The sequence below is a fragment of the Triplophysa dalaica genome, chromosome 23 (assembly GCF_015846415.1).
Source record: "Triplophysa dalaica isolate WHDGS20190420 chromosome 23, ASM1584641v1, whole genome shotgun sequence".
NCBI lineage: Eukaryota > Metazoa > Chordata > Actinopteri > Cypriniformes > Nemacheilidae > Triplophysa > Triplophysa dalaica.
In genome coordinates this window covers 13,072,340-13,083,390 of record NC_079564.1, presented here as the reverse complement: position 1 = coordinate 13,083,390, position 11,051 = coordinate 13,072,340, and the positions used below count along the sequence as shown (strand labels likewise).

Here is an 11,051-nt window from a genome sequence, read left to right as displayed (position 1 = left end):
TGACACAGGAAACGTAAACGTTAAGCAAACATTTATGTTGTCGCTTTGAAACCATCATGTGCATATTTACGCTTGTCTAGTGTAAAAAACACAAATGTACTTGAACGTTATTCCCTTTAAACACCGTTAACCATTAAAATATACTTAAATACATACAAACATACTTAAATATGTTAAGTAAATGATTGTTTCTGTAAATTGTGTAAATAATTTATTGTTGTATTTCAAGTCCATGTGTCAGCATGTACTCCATCTGCAATATGTAGGCCTATTGGATTAAGCCACCAAAATTTATGTGTGATTAAGTGGATGTTAAAAGTAATAAAACTTGAATTTAATTTAAATTAAAACCTTTTCAAACACTTTTATTGTTTTACACTTTTATTGTCTTAGCAGTGTTACTGCTGTCTCCCAAAATGTAAAGTTTACTTAAAGTCTATTTAACTTGATGCTCATTAGCTTTAAATTAAGTTAAATTAACGTGTTTTTTAATGTAGTGTGAAAAACATTTTGACACACATCTTCAGTATTGAGGGGGGGGGTATGTTGAACAGGGTCCATGTCACTTCACAGAAAACATTTTTTAATACTGTTAAACTGTGATTTAAGTGTTTAGTTTAACAGGTTAAATGGCTAGGATGACTAAAGCCACTAAAGGGGGTCGAGCTTTCTCATATGTAGCACCTTAACTCTTGAATAGCCTTCCTAATACTATTTGAGGGTCAGACACACTCTCCCAATTTAAATCTAGATTAAAGACACATCTTTTCAGCCAATCTTTCAATTAATACATAGTTAATGAACAGCAGCTACCATAATTATTCTCCTTCTGTCTTAGCCTCGGGATGCCCATCCAGAGGTAGGAAGAAATTCCACCAGGTCCAGATGATCAACATATGCCCATCCCAACCTAGAGATTACGCCAGCTACAGCTGCAGACTGACTGACCATCCCAGTTCCATCTAAAGCAATTCCACCAAAGAGAACTGCGACCATCGGACTATCCCAGCTCAGACCACTACATCCCCAACCAAGAGAAAAGACGGACTACTTGTCACATTAATGCTGAAGTTACACTTGGTATTTAATGCTAAACTTACATCACATGTCAGCAGTTTGAAGTAATAGCTGCATTTGGTGGCCCTGGTTGGAGGTTGTTGGGTGGGTGTTTGTGGAGAGTGGGGGGCTCGTTGGTTGTGGGGATTCATCTGCTGGGGCTGTGTGGGTCCGGTTCGGCCTTGTTTTGTGGTCGATGTCGGACAACAGAGGAATAAAGCTACAACATGCCATTACTATTTTCCCTGGTTGTTCCTCTGTTTTCTGGTGTCGATCATGGAGTGGGACAGGGTTGAACCTGCACGGTTTTTCGGTGAGTGGGACTTTCTGGGTTGCAGATGGTGGGCTCTCCCTCTTCCTCGTGGATATTTGCTCGGTGGCTTTTGGTCGGGGTCACTGAGTGCAGCTATGACATGTCAGAGGGGATCTGGCCCTCCCGGCTGAGCCTGGTTTCTCCAAAGGTTTTTTTCTCCATTAATCAATTACTGGAGTTTGGGTTCCTCGCCACAACAGGGCAGTGTTGTGTGCTCACTGGGAGACTGCATTTATTTATTTATTAATTAGATATTATTTATTAGAATGATCTTGCTTGTTCTATAAACACCATGTACTGTGCTGTGTTTCACCTTTTCTGTTTTTCCTGTTTGCCCCTGTAAAGCTGCTTTGGAACAATGCACATTGTGAAAAGCGTTATATAAATAAACTTGAATTGAATTGAATTAAATGAACAAAAAATATATAGTCACAATTACGTGATTTGGGTAGTACACATTAGGGCATACCCTTACAGCTTTGTCGGATGGTTCTGGATGACCCAAAAGCAGACATGCAACGAGCTAAAATGATGGCAAAAAGATTTGTATGTGGAGGGTATGCTAAGTTGTGGGAAGTGTATATAAATTTAAAACAAAAGAAATAAATTTCACTTTTTGTATGTATTGTCGTTCTGAAATACATCCACAACATTGAATGCATCCTTGTGTTAATATGAAGCTGCAATTTCACAATATCATTACATTTACACATTTGGCACACGCTTTTATCCAAAGCGACTTACATTGCATTTTATCCTATACCTTTGTTTCTGAGTCAGTGTAATCCTATAGGATCGAACCCACGACCTTGCATTGTAAGCGCAATGCTCTTACCACTGAGCTAAAGGAAAGCTTTTGAAGAGCGAAAAGATGCAGAAAATATCCGTTTGAAACTTGATTTACATCTTTGACTATGCAAATTTTTTTAACACCATATACAAATATTGGCTTGGGCTGGAGAAGCCTGAGACAACAACTCCAGTAGGGTAGATCCAAGAAACAAGGGTTGAAATAAGCAGAGATGCATCAGTTAACACAGAGCCTGCACCTGTCGCTGTCTGCGATTGACTGGGATTGATAGTCTGGGACACCAACCCAGATTGAACACCGACATAGTATCAATGTAATGTTATTGATCTCAGAGGGGTAGTGTTGAATTAACTATTTATATAGTGCTTTTTACAATTTCCAACAACTCAAGTCATATACCTCAAAAAACAAGGAAAACACAGAAGACAAACACACACGGACAGACACACAGACAAGCACGCGCGCACTCACGCACACAGAAACGCACACACTCACAGTGAAAGCACACATTTAAGATAAAGGAGAGAGAAACACAGGTCAAATTTTACAAGGACTATACATTTCTAAATGCAATATTAATTATGTAAAACTTCTGAATTGTTAAAAAGGCCCCCATGGCCATGCAAAGAGCGCAAAACAGTATGCAAACGGTGGCGAGGAACCCAAAACTCCATAGAGACAAAAAACTAGGCCAGGAGAACCCAGGCCCAACCATGGGGATTCTAGTTTGTGAATCCATCACGACTGTCACAGTTGGTGTATGTTATGTTTGGTGTTTCCTCCCCTGAATTGTCTCATTATTAGTTAATTGCTTCCTTGCCTGTTTTCACTTGTTTTCATTGTTTTCACCTGTCCCTCATCTTTGTAAATTAGTCCCGCACCTGATCCTGTTTTCCCTGAGTGTCTTCCTTTTGTATTCAAGCCCTGTGTGTTCCTTAGTTCTTTGTCTAGTATTATTAATGTCAATGTCTGTAAACTCCTCGTTCCTGGTTTTCTTTTGTTGTTTATGCTGCGTGTCTTTATGCTACGTTTGTCTCTGTTCCTAGTTCCCTGTTTGGCTTTTTGTTTTATATTAAAATACCTGTTTTGGAAAACCCTTGTTTGGACACTTCTACCGGCTAGACGTGACAATACTAGAACTCCAAAAAATGGATTACTATACTTTTTCTCCAGAGGTCATCCTTATGGACTTGAGGCAGGACAGACGGCCTCTGGAGAGCTACGTGGAGGAGTTTGAGGTGTTTAGCCGGGTGAGTTGGAGCGATCCCATACTTAACAGTGTATTTTTGACTGGTCTGGATGACGATCTGCTCGTCCTCATCATGCGCCCCGGCGCAGAAGAGTATCCGCTGGAGGACTTAATAAATCAAGTCTTTCAAGCGGATGGCTCAGAACTCTGCGTCGGGTTGCTGATGGGGACATGGGCGACGGTCATCCAGCTCCAGTCGTTGACGGTGGGTTCGTTCCGGCTCATCCCGGATCCACACCTCACTCCTCCACCACCCAGCAACCTGAGCGGTTGGAAGTGGACCTTCTCTCAGAGCCGGCCCCGTCCGGCACTCCCGGGCCTCTCCAGCCGGCCCCGTCCGGCACTCCCGGGCCTCTCCAGCCGGCCCCGTCCGGCACTACCGGGCCTCTCCAGCCGGCCCCGTCCGGCACTCCCGGGCCTCTCCAGCCGGCCCCGTCCGGCACTCCCGGGCCTCTCCAGCCGGCCCCGTCCGGCACTCCCGGGCCTCTCCAGCCGGCCCCGTCCCCCGAACGGCCGGGCGCCCTCCAGGCCCTCTGAGCTGGACGTATCGTCCTGGAGACCTCCCGTCTCACCTTGTCTTGTCTCCCCAACACCGGACGGGGGGGGGGGGGTAATGTCACAGTTGGTGTATGTTATGTTTGGTGTTTCCTCCCCTGAATTGTCTCATGAATAGTTAATTGTTTCCTTGCCTGTTTTCACTTGTTTCATTAGTTCATTGTTTTCACCTGTCCCTCATCTTTGTTAATTAGTCCCGCACCTGATCCTGTTTTCCCTGAGTGTCTTCCTTTTGTATTTAAGCCCTGTGTTCCTTAGTTCTCTGTCTAGTATTATTAATGTTAATGTCACCGTGTGTCATCTCCTGTGTGGTTCCCTGGATGTGATTAAAGTTATATGTTTGGATTATACTTGGAGTTTTGATTTAGATTACAGTCATTCCGTGACAACAACATTGTCACACACAATAAGATCACTTGGTGTTGATTTCAAACGGGTTTGAAAATATCGTAGCATCGTGAATGGCTCAAGACAGGTCCGGATCACGTTGAACACTGCTTATACTTAATGAGCTTCGGTGTAAAACTTGTGTTGTGAGAGAAAAATAAAAAACAGCAGCTCATCACTGTCGTTGTTCATGCTTATAATCCTGAGTCCCTAATCATGCTGATTCTTGCTACCTGCTCGTAATGATATGTGATTTCCCCAAATGAATTGGATCTAGATAAATATCATTGATCATCAATTAAATTAATCCCAATTTAAGTTGATATTGGCTTTTTCAAAGGGTGGTGAAGAATATTTTACTAATAATTGTGATCAAAGCTCATGATAATTCTTACACATTTGATGGAGAATTACTGTTTAAATAATACTGCTCCTCATTGAATTCCCTACACCTGTTTTTTATAGGTCAAGAGCAGGCCTCTAAGATTATCCCGATTATATTTTATTCACTAAGCATACATTTTGTGGTTATGTCTAGTGCCAATCATACCACATAAATGTACTAGCTATGGCTGAGAGACACCCTTAAATTGACTTAACCGTATTATACTTACATTTTAATAAATATAATGATGTTTTCATACATTTAAATTCTAGCATATAATGTTTAAATATTAATATTTATTTGCTAAATCTTGAACAGTATAGACAGATGTTTTCTGAAAATGCTAATAAGTAGGCCAAACACAAATGTGTCATTGTGTGAACAACTTCTCCCATCAATGAAGAAAGAAACAAAACCTACAGTAATGTATATATTCAGACTTCACTTAGTTTAAAACCGCATAAATCCAGGACCAAATGATGAATATATGAAAAACAAGCGTGATTTATCATGTTAATGTGTAAAAATGTCTATATAGTATACTATGCATGGGATACATAAAGCAGCATAGATTTTTTTTTTTAAACGCTACAAACTGTGAAAAGTTTATTGTGTATAATTGTGTAACGTCGACACCTAGCATCATATACCATGATTTTTTGGTTTTCCTTTTACAGAAGTTAAGTGTGCCTTAATATATTAAACTTATTTACTGAACATTTTTGTCATCATCTGAGCAGCTGTTGCTTCCTCAGATCTCCTTTTGTACTTTCTCTTCCTGTTCAACCTCAGATTCTTCAGACATCATGTCTTCTTCGCTGAAAATGTTAATATAGCCAGCCCCAACAATCTGCATTAAATGTTTCAGTTAATGTTGTTTCTTTCGAACAATACACAGGAGCCCCTTGTATGCAGTGTCAGAGAGGGTAGAAATAACAGCTGGAAAACATAGAAGTATATATAATCAAAAATACAATGCTAAAGAGCAATTAGCAAGGCTAACAATATTGGTCGAGAAGCCCTACCTGTTTCAGTTTTATAACACTACACAAATGTAAGCCGAACTAAAATAGTAAAAACAGCATCCAAGACTTATCTGAAATTGAAATAAGGTAGTGTGTTGTTTGTGTGCAAATTTGTCAACATATTAGAGCAAAATAAACTAACGAATGTGTAAAGACTTTTTCACTTTTAGAACTTATTTCACTGATCAGTGCGTCAAGCTTGGACGACTTTTGTGTCAGGACCATCCAGTGCTGTTGCATCTCCTTACAAATGAGACTTTTTTTCTTCCTGTAGTCGACTTACTGCCATCACTCGGTCAAACAACTTACTCTTGGCGAGAAAAGACACAGATTCTGAAATGTATAAAATATAATGTGTCAAGTTGACAAAATAGAAAACATATACAGTACTACTACACGTATATAAAACTACACTGTAACCCTTTACTGTAAATTTACAGCGAATTTAGTACAGAATTGTACTGTATTTCCATAATACAGTATTAAGCTGTATCTTTTACAGAACAGCTGTAAATATACAGCACATTTCTGTTTTCATCCCGCTAAATTCGTAATACAGTATCATACTGTAAATGCATTGCATTGTGGGATTGATTTTATTCGCGCTCAATTCAGATGAGACAGTTCCGGAAAACTTGATGTGCCAGCGGGTCTGACGAATATTTTTTGACTTGATCTATATAAAGAGTTTTTGTGAATTTGTAATTAATCTTTAGGCTTTTGTGAGCTTTGGTTCGTGTGAGCTTCGTTTTGTGTAGCTTTTGTTAGCGTTGGTTCGTGTGAGCTTCGTTTCGTGAAAGCTTCTGTTAGCATCTTTCAAATATGGGTTGCCTGTGTGACGCAGCAGAAACTATTAACGTCACATGAACTTCATGAAGACAGGAGGAAGAATCTGTCATGCATCTGTGAGCAAAAGTGGATTTTAGAGCTTGAGAAGAGTGTTCAACTGATTGATACGGTAAGCCAATCTATTTTTATTTATTTATTGAGTTCGGATTTCTACATTGTTTACACAAATAGTTTGATTTTGCGCACGTGGTTTTGTACCGCGAAAAAAAACGCCACTCCAACTCTTTACCAAGTAACAACTTAACTTCGATATTTTACATACGCAGCATACCATTTCAGTTGCATGACTTGCTTTTATATATATTTATAAATACCTCAACAATAAAAATCACTCGTTCCACCTCTTTACCAAGTATCGTTTACACGATTAGTTTGTTTTTGCAAACATGGTTTTCTACCGCGAAAAAAATCACTTGTCCCACCTCTTTACCAAGTAACAATCACATATAGACAAAATTTACAATGTCATTTGGACGATCTGCTTTTTATTAACATGTTTTTTTTTCGTTACAGGTAAGTGCTATGTCTAGTCCACGTGCAAAAATGCCATTGTGTCAGTTCTGCGATTACTCTTTTGAATCATCGTCAGCATTTTGCTAGCACATGAAAATCCATAGTCATGTTCCAAATTCCGTTTTCATTACTGTAGTGATGAACCCTACCAAAAAACTACTACTAACCTACTAAGGAAAATTGAAATGGTGTATCATGTGAATGGTGTTTCAGAGTTATTTTAACAGTTATGTAGAATTATGAAAAGACAACTAAGTAGAACCCACAATTTTTTTCATTATTACTTTTTTATTCTGTTTTTTATTTTTATTACAGGTCAATCTCTGAGCAACCAGCGCTGGATGTTGAGTTTGGAGGGTCAAGTTGTGTGTGAAGTTGCACAGCCCACCTTCATCACCTGCCTGGCAGCGCTGTTTGCCTCCTTCTATAATTTCAATTTACAGTACCAGGAAGAGGCAGCATGCACCGTTGAGTTTGTTCATAGGTAAGTAATTAGCATATTTTTCGTTCATATTTTAGACTGAATTGACACTAACCTTGTCTTGACAGTATTTGTTAAGAACTTCATTTTTTTTCATAAACGTTTTGTACAGCTGACTACTTCGAATAACAAAATGGACCTGGCCTCACACACTGACCAACACACGGTTTTAGTCTTGTTTCCAAAAAAAAAAACTTACTTAATTAGGATTAATAAATACACAAGACATAATATCTAATCTAATTTTACGTATCTATTAAATGCATCTTGATTTAAGATTTTTTAGATATCTGGACTGGAAATCAGACAAAAAGAAAAGCATTTTCTGCAGTGCAGACAGGGCTTAGTTTAAGCCAGGCCCAGGCTTTGGTATAAATTAGGGTATTTAAAGGGATGGTTCAGAGTAAAATCAACCTAGGGTCATTCACCATTACATTGGGCCAAAACCCCCCCCATTGGTTGAATTTTGTAAAATTATTATAAATTAAGTCACAAATATGGACTGGATTCAGCAATGTGTGCTCAGGCTTTATGGCTGTGTTTCAACTGATACCCTGATTCAGTACCTGATGAGGGGATTTTATTGTTAATAAGCTAGGTGAATAGTCGTTAAAACAGACCTCTCTCTTTCTCTCTCTCTCTCTCTCTCTCTCTCTCTAGCTAATATTTAATCTGATTCTTTTTTTCTTTTCTGCCTTTTAGACGCTTTGTTGACATCAATCCTGAACGTGGATCGAAAGCAAAAAAAGGAAAAGTGACTTCAAAGAAAACCGGCCAAATTGTGCAAAGAAAGAACACCACTGTAAGCCCACCAGTTTCCTCACTTCTGCGAAAACTTGCAGACTTTGAATGGAACTTTGTTTAGATCCTGTCAGCAAGTATATTAAAAGTAAATACGATTACTGCATCGTTAACTCCATTCATAAAAATACAACTGGCATTTCAGCCAATTTGCTATTTTTCTTTTTTTACTCTTTCTAGCACTATAAATTTCTGGATTGTTTTTACACCTGTTTAAGGTTAACAAGATTATTAAATTATAAAGTGTTAAATGTTCAACTAAATGTTTAAAAAAAAACAGCTAGAATTTCAGGCAAGTGTGTTCACATAAGGCAAGTGTCTGGTTGTTGCTTTTAAAATAAATGTTTTAAAACCCAGAGAATGTTGTTGGTGTCTAGTTTCAAGTACCAATTATAATGTTTTTCCTGTAAAAAATATATATTTTACCTGGTTACGGTATTTTGTAAAAATACAGTATATGGCTGGCCACCCAGCTGCCAGCATTTTACTGTAATTTTACAGTACAACGGTTTACAGATCTAGTACTGTAAATTATAATTACAGTACTAGATCTGTAAAACTACAGTATGTGGCTGGCAACCCAGCTGCCAGTATTTTACTGTAATCTTACAGTGAAAAGTTTTAGAACGAAGAGATCTCTTGTGGCATACCAGTATAACCAGGAATTTGCCATGCCCAAGCAACAGTGCCAGCTAAAAAATCAACTGAACCAAGGTGCTGTGAAGGATCGGCAATGCTGTTGTATTCGTCCACTGTAGCAGCCAGCTTTTCCTCATTCCTTGGATGACGCACGCAAAGAGTGGCGCTGCTTGTTGCCATCTGAATGGAATTCAGTTTTATAATTCAGTAAGCACAGTATCATATTTTCCTTTGTAGTTACAAACATATCTGTAATGGTTTAAAAATAACATGGAAAATTCCCAATGACGTGATGCGTTTTACCTGTTGGACTGTACAGACGCTGTGTTCGCCTTTTGATGCTCACTGTCAACCCCTCCATTTCCTCTTGTAATCTTTTCAGATCACCACTTCCATATCACACAAGAAAATGCACAAAAGAAACCTTATTTACCGGTCAAGAATCAGAATGATAACAAAGCAGGTCAAAATAATAACTTCTGCCCTCAGCTGTACGTCTAAAACCCTCTGATTAACTACTCAATTATCATACAGTTCAAGCTCTGTCTTCAGTGCCCCCAAGGCACTGAGCTACTGGAAAGCTATTTAACGCCTCTTACCATATTCGGAACATCATGTTCCCAATAATTTTACTGACAGGTGAGAAAATGTCATCAGATGGGATGGTCCTTTTGTAGTCTTACTGGTTACACCTTCTGCAGTTAAATTATTAGGCAAGACTAAATGGACATACATTAGTCATTATAAATTAGCTTTAGCTCATACTCCCAAAAATCGAAATTAGGCCGGCGAATCGCTGTAGGCTGAGGGGCGTAAGAAGAACCTTGTCTTTTATTGACTTGGGGGCCACCCTCACGATGAACGAGGGGGAGGGTGATGGGTTATTAGCTTACACCAAACTACAGCTTAGTCGTACGGTCTCTGCTTGATTTTTGCAAGGGAGTCAAAATAGTTATAATAAGGTCAACGCTTCAACACCGTTTGACGACATAATTTGTTTCCTCGAATGTGGAACTCCTCTGTCTCCTTTCTCTCTCCTTTTTGTTTTTACAGATTGATGTCAGCAGCCTTCAAGGAGTTTGCAGAGAGATTCAGGCCTTAACATACAGAGGACCCTCCGTAGCGTCAACCACCTGCAGACCAGTGATAGATCAAACTATGAGAAATGGCTTGTAGATCTTATAGATCTAAACTTTGAGTCCAGTTTCACTAGATCTCTCTCCGTCAGGAACAAATTAAACCTGGAAATATCAACTCCGTTGTGAGTCAATCCTTTTAACCCAACCACCAGGGAGACATAGAGCTGAAGGGAAGAACAGCAGGCAGGAGACGAAGTGATGTTAAATAGACAGAAAAATGATTTATTGAATAATCTCAGTTGTGCGTTGATGCTCAGTCAAGCTCTGTCAAACTTCGTCTGACCAGAAACAGATTCAATATGTGTTTTTAACCATTCAAGATTACAGTATCAAAACATTGTCTAATGACATTTTTTTGAACCTTGAGATGGAGACCAACGGATACTCATATCAGCATAAGACACAATATAACTCCCAACAAGGTTAAACCCATCAGATCGGTGTGGTGAAGATGACTATGAAGGTTTAAAGCCACAAACAACACATTGCATATAAGTATTGGTCCAGAAGAATTTAACTTATGGTCATACCATCCACGGATAAACCAAAATTCATTAGGTAACCAGTAGATTATGGAAAGAATATTAATGGTCAAAATTATTTGCAGTTGTTCTGAAATTGCCTGTTGGTTTGTGCTTCTGTTGGCATTTTTCCCTCTGGACTTGCATACCTGCATACTTGGTAAGTTAACAACAAATTCACCTATGCAGACAATAATAATGGCAGGAATATGTAACAGAGTCAAGCCAGTGAAGTGCTGAGCAAGTATGTAAACCTCACTTCTTATTTGCCGTCCTGTCAGGGGAGCGGGTTTCGAGCTCAACGTGCACCCCCGGGGTCCTGCTAGA

The 11,051-nt window shown here is 39.1% G+C and overlaps 1 long non-coding RNA gene across 2 annotated transcripts; it reads right to left on the bottom strand.

Moving 5' to 3' along the window:
- Positions 1 to 5,244: 5,244 nt before the first annotated feature.
- LOC130413574 (uncharacterized) lies at positions 5,245 to 9,558 on the bottom strand. Of its 2 annotated transcripts, XR_008905513.1 has the most exons (4): positions 9,368 to 9,558; positions 9,076 to 9,244; positions 5,782 to 6,114; positions 5,245 to 5,695 (listed from the first exon to the last, which is right to left on the bottom strand). It is a non-coding gene; the product is annotated as an uncharacterized LOC130413574 (long non-coding RNA). The 2 variants fall into 2 exon arrangements; XR_008905512.1 differs by having other exon boundaries at positions 5,245 to 6,114.
- Positions 9,559 to 11,051: the final 1,493 nt, after the last annotated feature.